This window comes from Triturus cristatus, chromosome 5_2 (genome assembly GCF_964204655.1).
Source record: "Triturus cristatus chromosome 5_2, aTriCri1.1, whole genome shotgun sequence".
In the NCBI taxonomy this organism is placed as follows: domain Eukaryota; kingdom Metazoa; phylum Chordata; class Amphibia; order Caudata; family Salamandridae; genus Triturus; species Triturus cristatus.
The window spans coordinates 1,101,882,361-1,101,901,566 of record NC_140588.1 but is presented as its reverse complement, the minus strand read 5'-3'; the positions used below and the strand labels follow the sequence as shown (position 1 = coordinate 1,101,901,566).

General features: G+C 37.1%; 1 long non-coding RNA gene across 1 annotated transcript; it reads right to left on the bottom strand.

Annotated features, from left to right (window-relative positions):
- Positions 1 to 3,542: 3,542 nt before the first annotated feature.
- Positions 3,543 to 17,443, bottom strand: LOC146829768 (uncharacterized). Its single transcript, XR_014962045.1, has 3 exons — positions 16,274 to 17,443; positions 10,807 to 10,964; positions 3,543 to 3,632 (listed from the first exon to the last, which is right to left on the bottom strand). It is a non-coding gene; the product is annotated as an uncharacterized LOC146829768 (long non-coding RNA).
- Between the last annotated feature and the right edge of the window lie 1,763 nt (positions 17,444 to 19,206).

The window sequence follows — 19,206 nt, the reverse complement described above, 5'->3', positions numbered from 1 at the left end:
TCTTGTGATCAAGCTCACTGCGTGGAGCGAAACGCGTCATGGAGGACACTGGTCCTGTGATTTTCCTGGTTTAAGTTTGCCAATAAACCATCACTGCTTCACCCACTTTCCATGTTGTGGGACTTTGTAATTGATTTCTGGAGGTGAGAGGTCCGTGCCTAAGGATCCGCTGAGAGAAAAGAGCGGACAAGACTGTTTCTATTATATATATATATATATATATATATATATATATATATATATATATATATATATATATATATATTCACTGAAAAAACCATGGGTTTCACACACGTTATAGTTAGGAATTAGCATTTAAAAAACCTTAGAAATTCACTGAAAAAACCATAGGTTTCACACACGTTATAGTTAGGAATTAGCATTTAAAAAACCTTAGAAATTTAGTGAAAAAACCATAGGTTTCACACATGTTATAGTTAGCTGGACATTTTACTCGTAAAAAACCAATGAAATTGCCCCGTTATAGTTAGTTCAGCTAACTATAACTCGCGCGCCCGCAATGCACTGCTGATGACGTCACATATTACATCACTCATGACATGGTCAGTGACATCACTCATGACATCACTGATGACATCTCAAATGACATCACTGATGACCTCACTGATGACATCATCCAGTGAATGTGTGTTATTCTGAAAATTAAATATGTTTTATATATGTATATCTCATGGTCGATGGAAGAATAAATGGGTATATAAGTGTCTAAATGGATGATTTGTTTTTGAAAAATTGATTGTGTAACTGACTGATTAAGTGTATCATAGTGAATACATGGCTTAGTGAGTAATGTTTAAATATGTAAATATCTGTATCAGTCTCTCACTTTGTGTATAAGTGGCTGCATGGGTTGGTGAGTAGCTACATGGGTGCCTATTTAGGTTATTAGTTGTTTTTTTGAGTATCAGTCTGAGTGTCTGCATGGTTCGGTGGGGGGTATTACGTAGTGCATCGGTGCATGAATGAGTGACTCACTGTTTGTATGTGTTGAACACAGCATGTGTGCAGGACTGTATGGGTGGATGAGTGTGTGTATGGGTGTGTTAGTGAGTGAATGACTGTCTCAATAGTGTCTTCAGGTGTAACTACATACGTTTTAAACTAGTATATGTGACTATTGGTGTATATATGTGAGTATATGTGAAAGTGAGAGATTGAAAGAGTTCCTGTATGAATAAGTATGTGTTTCTATAAGTGATTGTTTAAAAGACTAAGTATGTGTAAGTTTCCGTAGAAGTAAGTGTGGTGGTGTGTGTATAACTGTATATGCAAGTAAATGTATGTTTGATTCTTTTTTAGCATGAGTGACTATGTGTGTGAGTAACTCTATGGATGAGTGGCATTGTGTAACAGGATGTATAGATGTATGAGTACATATGATGAGTGAGTACACGTATGAGTGACTGTATAGGACTGTTGGTGAATGAGTGGATGTGTATGTGGATCTTAGAATTACTGAAGAGGTTGTTGTAACTGGTATTGGTATGTCCATTGTTTTGAAATTTTTAGTCTCTATTTTTGAATGTGTGTATCAAAGCTTATATTAAGGTGAGAGGAGGTCTGCCACTCTATCACAAGGATGATGTCATCAGTGATGTCATCAGTGATGTCATTTGAGATGTCATCAGTGATGTCATGAGTGATGTCACTGACCATGTCATGAGTGATGTAATATGTGACGTCATCAGCAGTGCATTGCGGGCGCGCGAGTTATAGTTAGCTGAACTAACTATAACGGGGCAATTTCATTGGTTTTTTACGAGTAAAATGTCCAGCTAACTATAACATGTGTGAAACCTATGGTTTTTTCACTAAATTTCTAAGGTTTTTTAAATGCTAATTCCTAACTATAACGTGTGTGAAACCTATGGTTTTTTCAGTGAATTTCTAAGGTTTTTTAAATGCTAATTCCTAACTATAACGTGTGTGAAACCCATGGTTTTTTCAGTGAATTTGCAAGGTTTTTTAAATGCTAATTCCTAACTATAACGTGTGTGAAACCTATGGTTTTTTCAGTGAATTTCTAAGGTTTTTTAAATGCTAATTCCTAACTATAACGTGTGTGAAACCCATGGTTTTTTCAGTGAATTTGCAAGGTTTTTTAAATGCTAATTCCTAACTATAACGTGTGTGAAACCCATGGTTTTTTCAGTGAATTTGCAAGGTTTTTTAAATGCTATTTTTTTTTTATATTCTTCATTTTTTTCAAACATATTTTTATTTTAATTTTCTTATCTTTTATAAAGACTATGCTTTAATTTTTAAAATCCTTAAATATTTTTTTTATATATATTTTTTAAAATAAACATGTAAAATTTATTTCCAGATTTTTTTTTTTTTTTTTTTTTTTTTTATAGTACGCGTACCGTAAGCTCACGGTAAGCGTACGGTTTACGCAACGTCCGTAATCTATCTACGCTGCTTGCGTATAGTTACGCACTTTGCGTAGCCGCGCGTACTGCGCGTGGGACGCGTGCGCGCTTACGCCACACGCGCACGTTACGCGGAAGTGCCGGGGAGTGACTGTTATGCGCATGCGCGCAAGCGCGTGTCTTTTTTACGCGCATGCGCACTTTTGCCGTAAGCGCACCGTAAGCGTACCGTAAGCGTACGGTAGGTCATGTGATCTTGAAACACAACTTTTGATTGGTTGAAACTACTTTCAGTTCTAGAACTCTCCTACACCACACCCATTCCCCTCATTTCTGCTTGTGATCCCTTGGGAGAAGGAGCTGGTTTGTCTTTGGGATACGATGGCAGAACAGCAGAGCTCTTCTGAGAGTGAGGCTAGCACCAGCAGCACTGTCTTGAGGCAGAGAGCGAGGAAAGTAAAACCTTCTTATGTTTGGGATTATTTTACTTTTCCAGAAGGCCAGCAAAAGGTGAATGCACCCTTAGTTACTTGCAAGCTGTGTCAGCGTGTACTTTCTAGAGGTAATCCTAACAGGAAGTATTCCTTTGGGAATCACACCATGAAGAGACACCTCCAGGATGTACACAGAAGGACACATGGTCATCTTTTTGGAGGTAACTCTTCAGAAAGACGAGCCAGTACATCCACAGCAGCTCAGCCTGGACCATCACCTGCAGAGCTTACTCCTTCTTCTGCAGCTCAGGTGAGCCCTTCATCTGTGGGGGGAGAATCTCCTTTTGCTGGCCCTCTGGAAATGAACCCTCGATTTCGGAAGGTTGATATTCATTGCACATTTTGTAAAGCTCTAATTTGTTATAGGGAGACCAGTGTTTCCCTAGTGAATAACAAAATAGATCAGCACATTTGTAGCTTTGAATGATTTTCCCATGGTTCCTTTCCTCTGTCCCTGCATGAACACAACGGTTCTTTTAAGAGCCAACCTTATCTTTCATCTTTTTTTTACATTTTTTTTAAAAAACTTTTTTTTTTTTTTTTACCGTACGCGTACGGTAAGCGTACCTTTTTTTTATTTTTAAAAAAAAACACTAAAAATCATTTTTCACATTACAAGGTCCTTGAAAGACTACAATTATTACTATTGACTTACCATACTCACTGAAAAAAATATTTATTCATTTGTTTTTTTAAAAAATAGTTTTTAAAATGGTTGTAGTTTACGAAAATTTTCTATATCGATCTGAAAAAAAAGAAAAAAGTATTAATATTTTTAAAACATTTTATAATACAGTACACATATTTATATTTTTTCCCAAAAAATATTTTTGCCTTATTTTTGCTGTTTTCAGAATATATTGCATTTCACTATAAATTGTGAAAGCAATTGCATTCATCATTTTACAGCGGGCAAAAAAAAATAACAATCTCAAAGATTGTATTAAAAAAGCCCAGAATCTCTTCTCACTTAAACTTATCATTACAGAAATGCATATTATTCTTAAAAAATGTCATCTAAAAACAATACTTTTTTCTTTAAAATACCGTCTGATATTTTTGTTTCAGAAGTACATTCACAATAATATATCTCAAATAACTCCAAAATACATCTGATTTTATTTCCTTTAGGCCAAATAGTATTTTTTATTCTTTCCCTGGAATAAATTTCCAAGGGAAAACCATTAAAATTCTAAAGTTTAATCTGTCCAGATCTCTCCGATTCTCTGTAACATTTTGGTTCACGAAAATTTTTCGAATAATTTATTTTGTCCACAATAGAATTGCTTACTTTTCCACATGGCCAAATAGTAATTTTTTAAATCATTTTTGTAAAAATTTCCAATGGCAGTCCAATAGCATTCCAAAATTTAAAATGTGCAGAAGTTACCGATAATCTCTAAATTATTGGTTTTTCAAAATTGCATTAAAAATTTAAAAAGTCCACATTACAATTGGTTATCTTTCCTTTAGGCCAAATGATAATTTTAAAAATCTTTTTTCTACAAAATTGCAATGGTAATCCTGTAAAATGGTAAAATTATTTTGTCCAGATCTTGCCAAGTCTCTCTAAAATTTAGGTTTCAGGAAGATTAGATAGGAATTTGCTAAATCAAAAGGCAAACGTTGTTTGAAAATCAATTGGGAATCATTACACAGTGTCCATCCTTTTTCACATTTTAGATAAACTGTGTAATGTCCAGAAGTAACAGTAGGTCCATCATGGAAAATTATTGCAACAGTTACAAAAGTTTTTCCTGAAATTGATAATTGCTGTCCTGTAAACTTCTTTATTAAAGTATCCAATTTTGATCCATCAGCTCTACATCGTTGCATCATTAAAATTACATACTGTCCGTATTCCCTTAAAATTAATGTTGATAACATGTCAGAATTACACTCACCACATTTCATGCTATGATTAGCATCTTTAACTAAGTTTGCAAAAGTGACTGTTTTACTCTCTGGCAATGTCAAATAAATAAACCTTTCATTATCAACAATAGAACCACTTATATTATAACAATTATCACAACTATGTTCCCATTTATAAGAGAGACCAAAAAAAATGTCAATGGGAACTCCTTCTTCTTCCACTACCTGAAGAAAATACATCAAAAATTCGTGAGCATCTTGCTGTTCATTTTGAGAAAACTGTGTTCGTCCTGAACATACATCTAAAAGTTTTCTAATATCAGTAGCACTTTCTATTTGAGTTTTATCTTTACTCAGCTTTTGAAAAAGGAGACTGAGCTCTGAACAGAATCTTTTTCCCTGATTTATTATTATCTGCTCTTGCAAACTTTCCAGATAAAAAGCAACATTCAGCACTACATTTGCGTAGCAGTTGACACCAGAGCTATTTTCAAAATGACATCCTACAACCTGTTCTTCATTTTCCTTATTCTTTTTGCTTGCAATTACATCACTCCTCTTTTTTTTCCTCTTCTCTACATCTTCATTACAGATATTCTCATTTCTCCTTTTACGAGAAACTACACGTTTCTCCAACACAGGATACTGACCTAAATGAGGAGCATAGCTTCTTCTTAATCTATTATACTCCTTTACACAGTTTGTATCAGCACTAACTTTTGAGTCATCGAAGTCTATCATGAATAAACCTGATAATGTTTTGACTCGTGACAAAGCAACATATGCCATACCTTCTTTGAACACACTAGATCCAATGTTCACAAATGCACAATCTACAGTCAATCCTTGAGACTTGTGAATAGTTACAGCATATGCTAGAGAAAACGGAAACTGCTTCCTACGTACATATAAGTCTTTCACAAGCATGAAACGAACTGAACAACGACAAATGTCTTTAACTTCCTCTATCTGATCAAATTTTATTTTTAACCATTCAATTCCATCTTTTTTCTGATAATTAATAAAACCCACAACTCTTCCCATCGCTCCATTTATTAAGCCTTTTTCAACATCCAAATTTCTCCTTAAAAACACTCTACAGTTCATGCAAACATATAGATTTTTTTCTAATCCTGCTGTTTTGGAGATGTTCTTCTCTAGTGAGTCCAATTTATTTTTCAGTTTGCCTGTTACTGTGACAGTAATTCTTCCATCCTCAATTTTGTCCACTGCTTCCAATTTCCTGATCTCTTCCTTTTCCAATTTCAAAAGCTCCTCATTGAATATTGAGCATTCACGTAGAGTTGGCATTAAGCAGATGACACTTTTGTTTTCTGCAATGTTCTTGTATATCTTCTCTGCAACTATTTCTTCCTTTGGAAATAAATTATGTAGCAGCCGAGTCTGTAATGCTTTTTTGCCAGCTTCTGTGAGTAGTCCAATCCTGATATCTTTCAGAATACTTCCATATTCTTCATCGTTTGCTTGCCTCATATTAGTTGTAAGTTCCTTGTACTCAAAGAAGGACCAAATATTTGTATTACCGATGCTTCCCAATGACTTCTTCGTGTCTTCATGTGTCACAGTATTAAACACTGGTTGTCCTTTAACCGGAGTAAGTTGCAAAAGATCCCCAAAAACTATGACGTGTTTTCCACCAAATAACACGTCATAGTCTGTCTTCAAAATTTGCTGCATTCTTAAATGCACAAAGGCAAGCATTAAGTTTGATACCATGCTCACCTCATCAATAATGAGAACTTGCATCTTCTTCAATACTCTTGAAACTTCCAAGCATGCTTCTCCAGTTAGCTTGTTGAATTGTATTTTGTTCTCATGCTCCACTGGTAACATTAGCAAACGATGTAAGGTGATTCCTTTTATGTTATATGCTGCTAACCCAGTTGGAGCAGTAACCACACAAGACAAAGTAGAATCTGTTTTTTGCTTTAGGTAGCTTCTGATGACTTTAATTAGGAAACTTTTTCCAGTGCCAGCTTGTCCGCTTACATACATCCTGATTGGATGAAATGATGTGCATGAGCACTCTTTTTTTTCATGTAGAAATCCGTGATCAATTTTGTTTTTGATCTCTTCATAAATTTGTTGCTGCTCTTGATTCAGTTGTCTTTCCAAATTTTCTAAGTCTATAAATTCTTCTTGAGCTTGATTCATAGCCGTTTCCACTTCATTCATGGCTATTGATGCTTCATTTTCAACGATTGGTTGTCCTAGGGGATCTTGACTGTATGTTCCTGAACTTTGGCTGTCCTGAGAACTGTCTCTAGCAATTTCTGCTGCAATTGTAGTTTCCTGTTCAATTTCTTCATTTAACATTTGCAGATAAGTTGAGAATGTACTGCATTGTATGCTGTCTTTGCAAGCATTAAAAGAATCTTCATAGCTCTGGAATTCTCCCAGTAGTTCATCCTCTGAACGCCATGGTTTAAACAACTGTAAAAGAGCCAAGTAGTAAAATTCTTTCTTGTCGGTAGTGTCGCAACTCAGCTTCCGGTGATTTATCAAACTTCCTTTGGTTTGCTTCACCAAACATCCTTCTTCACCAACGACTTTATATTTTCCATTATTGATGTCTTCTGCAGCTTTCCGTGAATAAATGTAGTTCTGCAGCACTTCATAGAGACACATGTTCTCCAGATGATGACTTCTCTTGGGATAATATGTGTCCAACATGTTTGTTTTCAATATATCTGTACTTTCAGGTTCGAACTGTGCCAAATATTCAATTTCTCCAACAGATTTCAGTACCCGATTTCTCATTGCTGCAAGGGCTAAACTTGCCCAAATTATTCTTCTTGACTTCGAGTAGAGACTTGCAGAAGATAATCTATCTGAACATTCGTAGGATCCAATTTCTCGATGCGATAACATCTTCAAACTGAAACTGTACAGCTTCTTACTGACAGTCTTCTCGTGAGAAATCTCTTCCCACATTTCCTTCAATTCTGTTTTTTCTGATTTCGTAATGTAAGACGTTACATATCGAGCAACAGCAATGGAATTGTCAGCAACATACTGTATATCCATGTTAGCGTTCCACATGGATAAAATGACTGGGTTGTAGTCATTTATATTTTTTGATTCTTCTTTTCTTTTAAGGTTGTAGGTATTCTTAGGTGATTTTCTTGTGATAGTATGTCTCACAGCTGACATAAAACTGTTGACTCTTCCATTTGTAAGAACAGGTCTAGGAAATCCAAATCGACATTTAGTGTAGTATTTTTCTTTGCTCTTGTATTTCCGTCGACAGTATTTTCCACACCGATGACTTTGGAAACGTAGAACTTGCTCCTTTAACTTGTACTCTTCTGTGCTTTTAGGTATAGCACATGTTGCATATTCTTCAATGTAAGATAACACTGCTTCATCAGTATCTGTTCCAAACTTTGGGGCATCCTTGATCCACAGCAGCATATGAATATGAGGAGCACCTCTTGCCTGGTACTCTTTTCTCCAAAAGAAATCCACTACTTCTCCAAGGGGTGGATTTTTTTTATTGCAGATGAAGGACATCATAGCCTCAAATCTATGATTGAAATATCTGCAAACATTAACCGGATCCAATGAGCACAGTTCTCCTGCTGTCTTGTATTCGATGTTTTCAATGTTTGAATTGGCCTCTCGTAGAAAATCCACTAAATCATCCCAAGCGTACTCGGCGCAGCTTAGGGTAAGGAACCATGTTGGTGTTCCTAAATTGCGTAACATGCATTTTAGTTCACCATGGCGTCGGTACCAATATTCATTTGTCCCACGCTGACAAGCCATCAGATTGATCAGTTGTGTTTCCAAATGATCATCTCGGTGCTGCACTTTCTCCATAAAATCCTTAGCAGACACATTTTGTAAATGTACTCCACTTTTTAAAATGTGATTTACTGCATAAGACAGTGCAGACAAGTCGCTTTCAAATAAAAGATGGAACAAATAAGGGATACTTTGTCGAAATCTGGGATCTTCAGCATATAGTCTTGTAGTCCGATACTCAGAAGCTGGAATCTGTTCCGGACGTTCATCGTATCGTCCTCCTTTTCCTTTAGGAAACAGCTGGGGAAAACATCGAGCTTCCAAGCTCTCCTCCCATACACTCACGGGATTTCCTTTTGCTTTCTTCATCTGAAAGAGATCAATATTGTCTCCCATAACTTCTTTCGAATGGAGAGGATGTATGCTAAAATGTTCATAAATTTCTTCTTCCTTTGACTTGTCCACTTTTTCAATTTGTCCACTTGGTGTTTCTGTATCTCCTTGTAAATCTTCTTCTTCTTCTTCTTCTACTATATAAATTGATTCATACCATTTGTTATTTTTTTTCAAATACAAATTTGCTCTTTGTACTTTCCGCACATCTACCAGCTCCTGCCAAATCTTCTTATTCTTTGTAGGTACACCATTAACCAGAATAATTAATGGTTCAGTTTCCAAAGTATCCGCATCAATAGTTTCCATATTTTTTTTCAAATCCAAGGGCAAATACACCACTCTACCTTTTAAACCTCTCAGTAAATCTGAAGGAGGTAATTTACCAGTTTTGGGCTCCATACGTACTATGGTCTGGAACGGATGAACACATTGAATGAGTATAGACTCATATGTATTTAATTCAGAAAGTTCAGCAGGAATAGCATCCAATTCTAAATTATTATGTACAGCTCTGGTCGGCATTCTATTTTCCTCTAACTTGTTGTAGCAGTATTTACAAATACGCTGATCTTCACCCAATTCAAAACAATTTTCAAGAAATATATATGTTGCAAAATCCATCCACTTATAATTATCTTCATTTTCACTCTTTCTGTAGAGATCAACATTCCTAGTTTGTTTTCTATAATGAGTTCTGCGGCAACAAATACAAGTAACATTTGGTCTTTCATTAGAGACTATTGCAAATTTTGTTATGTGATCATTAAATGTCTTACTTACACAAGGTTCTACATTCTCTTCCACTTCTGCCTCATTTACTGTGTCCTTCTCTGCACTGTTTTGTTCAGGACCAAAGTAACAAAACTGAATTTCATCAACAACCTTCTCTACATCTGATACCGTTCCTCGGAACAGAGCCCTATTCAATTCATTTAACTTTATTGCTGGACTTTTGGCAAAATACAACCGTCTCACAAACTTTCTCATTTCAGTATGATGAACAGCCAGCATCCTAAAATGATGGAAAACACTATTGCACACTTTTCTAGATAGACAAGCAAGAGAATGACCCTGCAAACCAGTATTCTCTCTCACTCTGCATGGATCCAGACTTTGAAGCACCTTAATCTTTTGTTTTACACTTTTTTTACTATATTCTCTTAGAAACTCTCGAAATCTGTCAATAGATTCCTGACGCACAGTGCAAATACTACTACAATTCCAAGTGTACACTGGGGCTTTAGGACGTCTCCCCATTGCCTCATCTGCCATCACTTGTACCTCATCTCTTGGAACCATTATCTCCTTCTCCATTATGCAACCATTTTTTACTTCATATGAACGACCTCTGGTGTCAACTGCATGCAGCAAACTATTACTTTGAAAATAGCTCTCTTCATTAAAAAAAGGTTCACTACTTGAGCTATGCATCCACTTTCCTAAAAACACTTTACAAAAATTTGTTCTGTTCACTACTCTTTTGCTTTTGCTTTGTGATTTCAGTACATTAACCATTTTATCTAATGTACGCATCCTATTCAAAATTAATATGAATAGTTTCCTTTTTAATTCTAATGCCTTTGCTGCAATGGCTTCAATTTCTTTTTTTCTCTTATAATATTTAGCCTTTTGCTTATATTTCTTTATATCCTTTATCAAATTGGACATAACTCTTCTCTGAAACATTTTTCTACGTATCTCTTTAAATGCTGTTTTTCTGTTTATGTTAAACTTTTCAATTGCAGAAGGTATATTTGCATTAACTAAATCCTCAATTTTTTGCTGTTCTGTAGGTTTTGTTACATTTTTCCGAGAACAGACATTTTGTACATTTTTGTTTGTTTTCAATATTTTGTTTAGGAATTGTCTTTTTTGCTTACCAGAAGATTTTTTCTTTTTCCCAACATCAGCATCTTCTACTAACTTTGGTCCTCCAGTTGTCCTCAAATATAGTTTTTTTTTTAGCGTTTTTTGAACTCGAGATTTTGTAGGCATCTTAAATTTTGTTCACTGTTCTTCAGCAATACCTGCAAAAAAACTAAAAAAAAAATTCTTTATTGTATTTAAATATATTACTACATTTCTTTTCACAATAGTCACAAAACGAAATTTCTTTGCCAATTTGAATGCACACAAACTCCTCTTTTTTTTTGGGCAAGTGAAAATCTGTATAACAAACTGTCACATTATGAAACCAAGCTGTTTTTTTTTCAGACCACCACCGTGTGTATTCTCTGTGACTGCCTACACTCCAGCAGGGGCAACCAGCCTTAGTGATGCTGAATGTTTTTGCATTACAGACTTAAACCTGAAAACCCCACTCGCTTCTAATTACTGTGCATGACTATACATGGCAAGCACATGGGTGTGTGCTAAACCTCTGCTTCATCCCCCAAAAATTCGCTCCTCTTTTCCATCTACTGCAACTGTGAAATCACCAGAGCAAGACGCAATACATTTCTGCCTATAATTCTTCTATGCACACAGAGTCATGTTTTCACATTAGTGCCAAAACGAAATTTCTTTGCCAATTTGAAAGCACACTTACTGCTCTTTTTTTTTCGGGGGCAAGTGTATATCTCTTTTTTCAATTTGAAATCACTTTTACAGACTGACACATTCTGAAACCTTTTTTTTTAATTTATTTAAATGCACATGTCCAAGCAGTTTTTTTTTCAGACCACCACCGTGTGTATTCTTTGTGACTGCCTACACTCCAGCAGGGGCAACCAGCCTTAGTGATGCTGAATGTTTTTGCATTACAGACTTAAACCTGAAAACCCCACTCGCTTCTAATTACTGTGCATGACTATACATGGCAAGCACATGGGTGTGTGCTAAACCTCTGCTTCTTCCCCCAAAAATTCGCTCCTCTTTTCCATCTACTGCAACTGTGAAATCACCAGAGCAAGACGCAATACATTTCTGCCTATAATTCTTCTATGCACACACAGTCATGTTTTCACATTAGTGCCAAAACGAAATTTCTTTGCCAATTTGAAAGCACACTTACTGCTCTTTTTTTTTGGGCCAAGTGAAAATCTCTTTTTACACTTTGAAATCACTTTTACAGACTGACACATTCTGAAACCTTTTTTTTTAAATTTATTTAAATGCACATGTCCAAGCTGTTTTTTTTTCAGACCACCACCGTGTGTATTCTTTGTGACTGCCTACACTCCAGCAGGGGCAACCAGCCTTAGTGATGCTGAATGTTTTTGCATTACAGACTTAAACCTGAAAACCCCACTCGCTTCTAATTACTGTGCATGACTATACATGGCAAGCACATGGGTGTGTGCTAAACCTCTGCTTCTTCCCCCAAAAATTCGCTCCTCTTTTCCATCTACTGCAACTGTGAAATCACCAGAGCAAGACGCAATACATTTCTGCCTATAATTCTTCTATGCACACACAGTCATGTTTTCACATTAGTGCCAAAACGAAATTTCTTTGCCAATTTGAAAGCACACTTACTGCTCTTTTTTTTTCGGGCCAAGTGAAAATCTCTTTTTACACTTTGAAATCACTTTTACAGACTGACACATTCTGAAACCTTTTTTTTTAAATTTATTTAAATGCACATGTCCAAGCTGTTTTTTTTTCAGACCACCACCGTGTGTATTCTCTGTGACTGCCTACACTCCAGCAGGGGCAACCAGCCTTAGTGATGCTGAATGTATTTGCATTACAGACTTAAACCTGAAAACCCCACTCGCTTCTAATTACTGTGCATGACTATACATGGCAAGCACATGGGTGTGTGCTAAACCTCTGCTTCATCCCCCAAAAATTCGCTCCTCTTTTCCATCTACTGCAACTGTGAAATCACCAGAGCAAGACGCAATACATTTCTGCCTATAATTCTTCTATGCACACAGAGTCATGTTTTCACATTAGTGCCAAAACGAAATTTCTTTGCCAATTTGAAAGCACACTTACTGCTCTTTTTTTTTCGGGCCAAGTGAAAATCTCTTTTTACACTTTGAAATCACTTTTACAGACTGACACATTCTGAAACCTTTTTTTTAAAATTTATTTAAATGCACATGTCCAAGCTGTTTTTTTTTCAGACCACCACCGTGTGTATTCTCTGTGACTGCCTACACTCCAGCAGGGGCAACCAGCCTTAGTGATGCTGAATGTATTTGCATTACAGACTTAAACCTGAAAACCCCACTCGCTTCTAATTACTGTGCATGACTATACATGGCAAGCACATGGGTGTGTGCTAAACCTCTGCTTCTTCCCCCAAAAATTCGCTCCTCTTTTCCATCTACTGCAACTGTGAAATCACCAGAGCAAGACGCAATACATTTCTGCCTATAATTCTTCTATGCACACAGAGTCATGTTTTCACATTAGTGCCAAAACGAAATTTCTTTGCCAATTTGAAAGCACACTTACTGCTCTTTTTTTTTCGGGGGCAAGTGTATATCTCTTTTTTCAATTTGAAATCACTTTTACAGACTGACACATTCTGAAACCTTTTTTTTTAAATTTATTTAAATGCACATGTCCAAGCTGTTTTTTTTTCAGACCACCACCGTGTGTATTCTCTGTGACTGCCTACACTCCAGCAGGGGCAACCAGCCTTAGTGATGCTGAATGTATTTGCATTACAGACTTAAACCTGAAAACCCCACTCGCTTCTAATTACTGTGCATGACTATACATGGCAAGCACATGGGTGTGTGCTAAACCTCTGCTTCTTCCCCCAAAAATTCGCTCCTCTTTTCCATCTACTGCAACTGTGAAATCACCAGAGCAAGACGCAATACATTTCTGCCTATAATTCTTCTATGCACACAGAGTCATGTTTTCACATTAGTGCCAAAACGAAATTTCTTTGCCAATTTGAAAGCACACTTACTGCTCTTTTTTTTTCGGGGGCAAGTGTATATCTCTTTTTTCAATTTGAAATCACTTTTACAGACTGACACATTCTGAAACCTTTTTTTTTAAATTTATTTAAATGCACATGTCCAAGCTGTTTTTTTTTCAGACCACCACCGTGTGTATTCTCTGTGACTGCCTACACTCCAGCAGGGGCAACCAGCCTTAGTGATGCTGAATGTTTTTGCATTACAGACTTAAACCTGAAAACCCCACTCGCTTCTAATTACTGTGCATGACTATACATGGCAAGCACATGGGTGTGTGCTAAACCTCTGCTTCTTCCCCCAAAAATTCGCTCCTCTTTTCCATCTACTGCAACTGTGAAATCACCAGAGCAAGACGCAATACATTTCTGCCTATAATTCTTCTATGCACACACAGTCATGTTTTCACATTAGTGCCAAAACGAAATTTCTTTGCCAATTTGAAAGCACACTTACTGCTCTTTTTTTTTCGGGGGCAAGTGTATATCTCTTTTTTCAATTTGAAATCACTTTTACAGACTGACACATTCTGAAACCTTTTTTTTTAATTTATTTAAATGCACATGTCCAAGCAGTTTTTTTTTCAGACCACCACCGTGTGTATTCTCTGTGACTGCCTACACTCCAGCAGGGGCAACCAGCCTTAGTGATGCTGAATGTATTTGCATTACAGACTTAAACCTGAAAACCCCACTCGCTTCTAATTACTGTGCATGACTATACATGGCAAGCACATGGGTGTGTGCTAAACCTCTGCTTCATCCCCCAAAAATTCGCTCCTCTTTTCCATCTACTGCAACTGTGAAATCACCAGAGCAAGACGCAATACATTTCTGCCTATAATTCTTCTATGCACACACAGTCATGTTTTCACATTAGTGCCAAAACGAAATTTCTTTGCCAATTTGAAAGCACACTTACTGCTCTTTTTTTTTCGGGCCAAGTGAAAATCTCTTTTTTCAATTTGAAATCACTTTTACAGACTGACACATTCTGAAACCTTTTTTTTTAATTTATTTAAATGCACATGTCCAAGCAGTTTTTTTTTCAGACCACCACCGTGTGTATTCTCTGTGACTGCCTACACTCCAGCAGGGGCAACCAGCCTTAGTGATGCTGAATGTATTTGCATTACAGACTTAAACCTGAAAACCCCACTCGCTTCTAATTACTGTGCATGACTATACATGGCAAGCACATGGGTGTGTGCTAAACCTCTGCTTCTTCCCCCAAAAATTCGCTCCTCTTTTCCATCTACTGCAACTGTGAAATCACCAGAGCAAGACGCAATACATTTCTGCCTATAATTCTTCTATGCACACACAGTCATGTTTTCACATTAGTGCCAAAACGAAATTTCTTTGCCAATTTGAAAGCACACTTACTGCTCTTTTTTTTTCGGGGGCAAGTGTATATCTCTTTTTTCAATTTGAAATCACTTTTACAGACTGACACATTCTGAAACCTTTTTTTTTAATTTATTTAAATGCACATGTCCAAGCAGTTTTTTTTTCAGACCACCACCGTGTGTATTCTCTGTGACTGCCTACACTCCAGCAGGGGCAACCAGCCTTAGTGATGCTGAATGTATTTGCATTACAGACTTAAACCTGAAAACCCCACTCGCTTCTAATTACTGTGCATGACTATACATGGCAAGCACATGGGTGTGTGCTAAACCTCTGCTTCATCCCCCAAAAATTCGCTCCTCTTTTCCATCTACTGCAACTGTGAAATCACCAGAGCAAGACGCAATACATTTCTGCCTATAATTCTTCTATGCACACAGAGTCATGTTTTCACATTAGTGCCAAAACGAAATTTCTTTGCCAATTTGAAAGCACACTTACTGCTCTTTTTTTTTCGGGCCAAGTGAAAATCTCTTTTTTCAATTTGAAATCACTTTTACAGACTGACACATTCTGAAACCTTTTTTTTTAATTTATTTAAATGCACATGTCCAAGCAGTTTTTTTTTCAGACCACCACCGTGTGTATTCTCTGTGACTGCCTACACTCCAGCAGGGGCAACCAGCCTTAGTGATGCTGAATGTATTTGCATTACAGACTTAAACCTGAAAACCCCACTCGCTTCTAATTACTGTGCATGACTATACATGGCAAGCACATGGGTGTGTGCTAAACCTCTGCTTCTTCCCCCAAAAATTCGCTCCTCTTTTCCATCTACTGCAACTGTGAAATCACCAGAGCAAGACGCAATACATTTCTGCCTATAATTCTTCTATGCACACACAGTCATGTTTTCACATTAGTGCCAAAACGAAATTTCTTTGCCAATTTGAAAGCACACTTACTGCTCTTTTTTTTTCGGGCCAAGTGAAAATCTCTTTTACAGACTGACACATTATGAATCCACCATGTGTAACTACAACAAAAACAATTCCCATTTCTATTATTCATTTCTTAAGTTACCACATACATCCCCTCTCAAACTGTAAACTCACCTTTAAAATTAGTTAGTTGTGAAAGAAATGTGTCACTCAAACAGCAGATTATCAGAGCCAGGATCTCTGTTCTGTACACCTCTCTCCTCTCAGCAGAACCAGATAATGGCAAACTTTCCCTCTATTTTTCCACACATATACATGTAAGTTTCAAATCTCAGTGCTTCCCCCTTTTTTTCAAATGTAATGACACATTTCTATTGGTTGAAAACCAACCCTTTTCCAAAAGTACCCTGCCCCCAACTTGACTTCTGCCTAGTACCCTTCCCCCAACTTGACTTCTGCCTGCTACCATAGCAACAGCTCATGGAACACTGCTGTGTGCAGTTAGGTCAGAAGTTCGACACACAATGTTTCAATTCCACAGAGCAAGAGTGCTTGACTTTTCAAACCTAACTGCAAATCCATAGTACTGTTCTTTGGTTACACATTTTTTTGTACCAATACAAAACATGCTTCTATTAATTTTCACATACAGCCTAGTTTTTTTTCTAGAATGGTATGAAACAGCCAATCAGTTCTTTTTGTTTTGTAAAAAATATGTATGCCTCCATTTCCAAACTGTCTTTCTTTTCATATTGCCATTCTACTGAAAGACACCTCCTGAGTGCATCCAGTTCTCCTTTGAAGATGTTCACAGTGTGGATTGTAGGGCACAGCTATGTCTTCTGGAGTGAAAAGTTTGCAGAGAAAACAGATATGGTGAGAGACCTTGCTTTGCCAAATGTAGACATTAAATGGATTGGTCAGAGAGGGTTAAAGTGGCACCAATTGATGCCATTGGTGAAATCCTTCATGCAAATCCAACACCCTGACCTCATAATAGTGCACTGTGGTGGCAATGACCTAGGCACTTTGACTGGGGTAGGTCTGGAAATGCTTATGAAGGACACCTTTGCACAACTGTTTACACTTTTCCCTAAAACTGCCTTTGTGTTTTCCAACATATGCCAAAGGCAAAAATGGAACTGGTCCAATCATTTCTGTCCACAGATTGACAAAGCAAGAAAGCACGTCAACAAATCTGTTTCTGCTTTCCTCCGTGACTATGGTATGGGTGCCATTTACCACAACAACTTGCGTTACGACATGCAAGACATTTATAGAGGAGATGGTGTGCACTTCAATGATGAAGGGAACAGAGTCTTCCTCTTGAACCTTAGACTCTGCATCGGTACTTACTTGTAGGTACCACTAAAAAAATGACTCCATAAACACAACAGCTCTTTTTAGAGCTCCCTAATTTCTAAACTCTTAAATCTGATTTTCATTTATTTATTTTTATTTTTTTCTACCGTACGCTTACCGTGAGCTTACCGTACGCGTACCCCGTGATTTTTTTTAAAATCAATAAATGTTTTTTTTGTACTTTTCTGTCCTTCTTTGACCCCCTTACAATTGTTAGGGGGTCTGTAACTCTCCTCATTGCCCCCTTTCCTTGTTTTCACTCTTTTTTTTCAGAGTGAAATACACAAAATGGCGGCCGCCGCTTCCTGGTTTCGGCCGATTCGAATGTTTACTAAGATCTAAGAGCCAATCAGAATCGCGCTCGCGCACGCCACCGTACGCTTACCGTAAGCGTACGGTAAGCGTACCGTAAGCTGGCTCAGATATATATATTGATTTAAAGGCTATTTTCTCAAAATCAACTGAACTGATTTACACCAAACCTACAAAAGGCACTTCCTTGACCTACGGACTACCTCTCTGCCAAATTTCTAGTAATTCTGTTCAGCCGTTCGGGCTGTAGCTCGTTCTAAAGGTCCTATGGAAAAATGCATGGGAAAAACGCGTTTTGGGACCCCCCTTTTATCTCAGCCCCCGCTTGACGGATCCCCCCGAGACTTTCAGGGTAGGAGCGGAGCGTAGCGCCCCACCTATTTTGAGAAATTCGCGAGGATTCGTCGACCGGCGCCAAAGTTATTCAAAATAGAATGTTGCGGATTTCCTATGGAAACGTGGTCCTAACTATAACTACCTACTGGCGACCGCCAGTAGGTAATATATAATTCTTAATTTTAAAAAAACAACGCTCAGTTCCTGGATGATGTAATTAGTGATGTAATTAGTGATGTCATTTGAGATGTTATCAGTGATGTCATCAGTGATGTCACTGACTATGTCATGAGTGATGTAATATGTGATGTCATCAGCAGTGTATTGCAGGGGTGTGAGTTATAGTTAGCTCAGCTAACTATAACAGATGAATTTTGTATGAGTGAAATGTCAGCCTAACTATAACGTCCCTGAAACCTGTTGTTTTTTCAATGAATTTCTAAGGTTTCTTAAATGCTAATCCCTAACTATAACATCACTGAAACGTGAGTTTTTTTCAGTGAAAAAATGTGTGAGCAACATATGATATCCTGTCAAAACTCGTAACAGCACAGCAACTTAGCTAATAAATGATGGAGAAACTAACCTGAATCAGCGGTGAAATGACGCGTTTCAGCGAAGCCTTTCTCAAGTTTTGAGACTTAAGAAACACCGAAACACGTCGTTTGTGGGCAAATTAAACTATTTTTGTTGTCCTCTGGTGTGCCGTTGTTTTCTTTTTGGAATTGTCTGAAGAGATTTGCTATGTACATATATATGTACGTGTAGAAGAACCAACATGACAAAAGATCAAGAAAGAGCTCTGGAGAATCAACAAAAGGACACCACTATTTTATGTAAGCCCTCGGATAAACAGGGAAACATCGTCCTAATGACAAGGGATAAATATTGTAGCGAAGCCTTAAAACAACTAACAGATAGTAGATACTATGAGCTAACAACCAGAGAAAGATACAACTGCATTAAACAATATCATCTACTGTTAAATAAATGGCATGACAAATCAGTGCTTGACACAGAGGAATATTTCATCCTCAGAAACACCAATCCAGTGATACCAAAGTTTTACCATCTCCCAAAAATACACAAAGATAGTG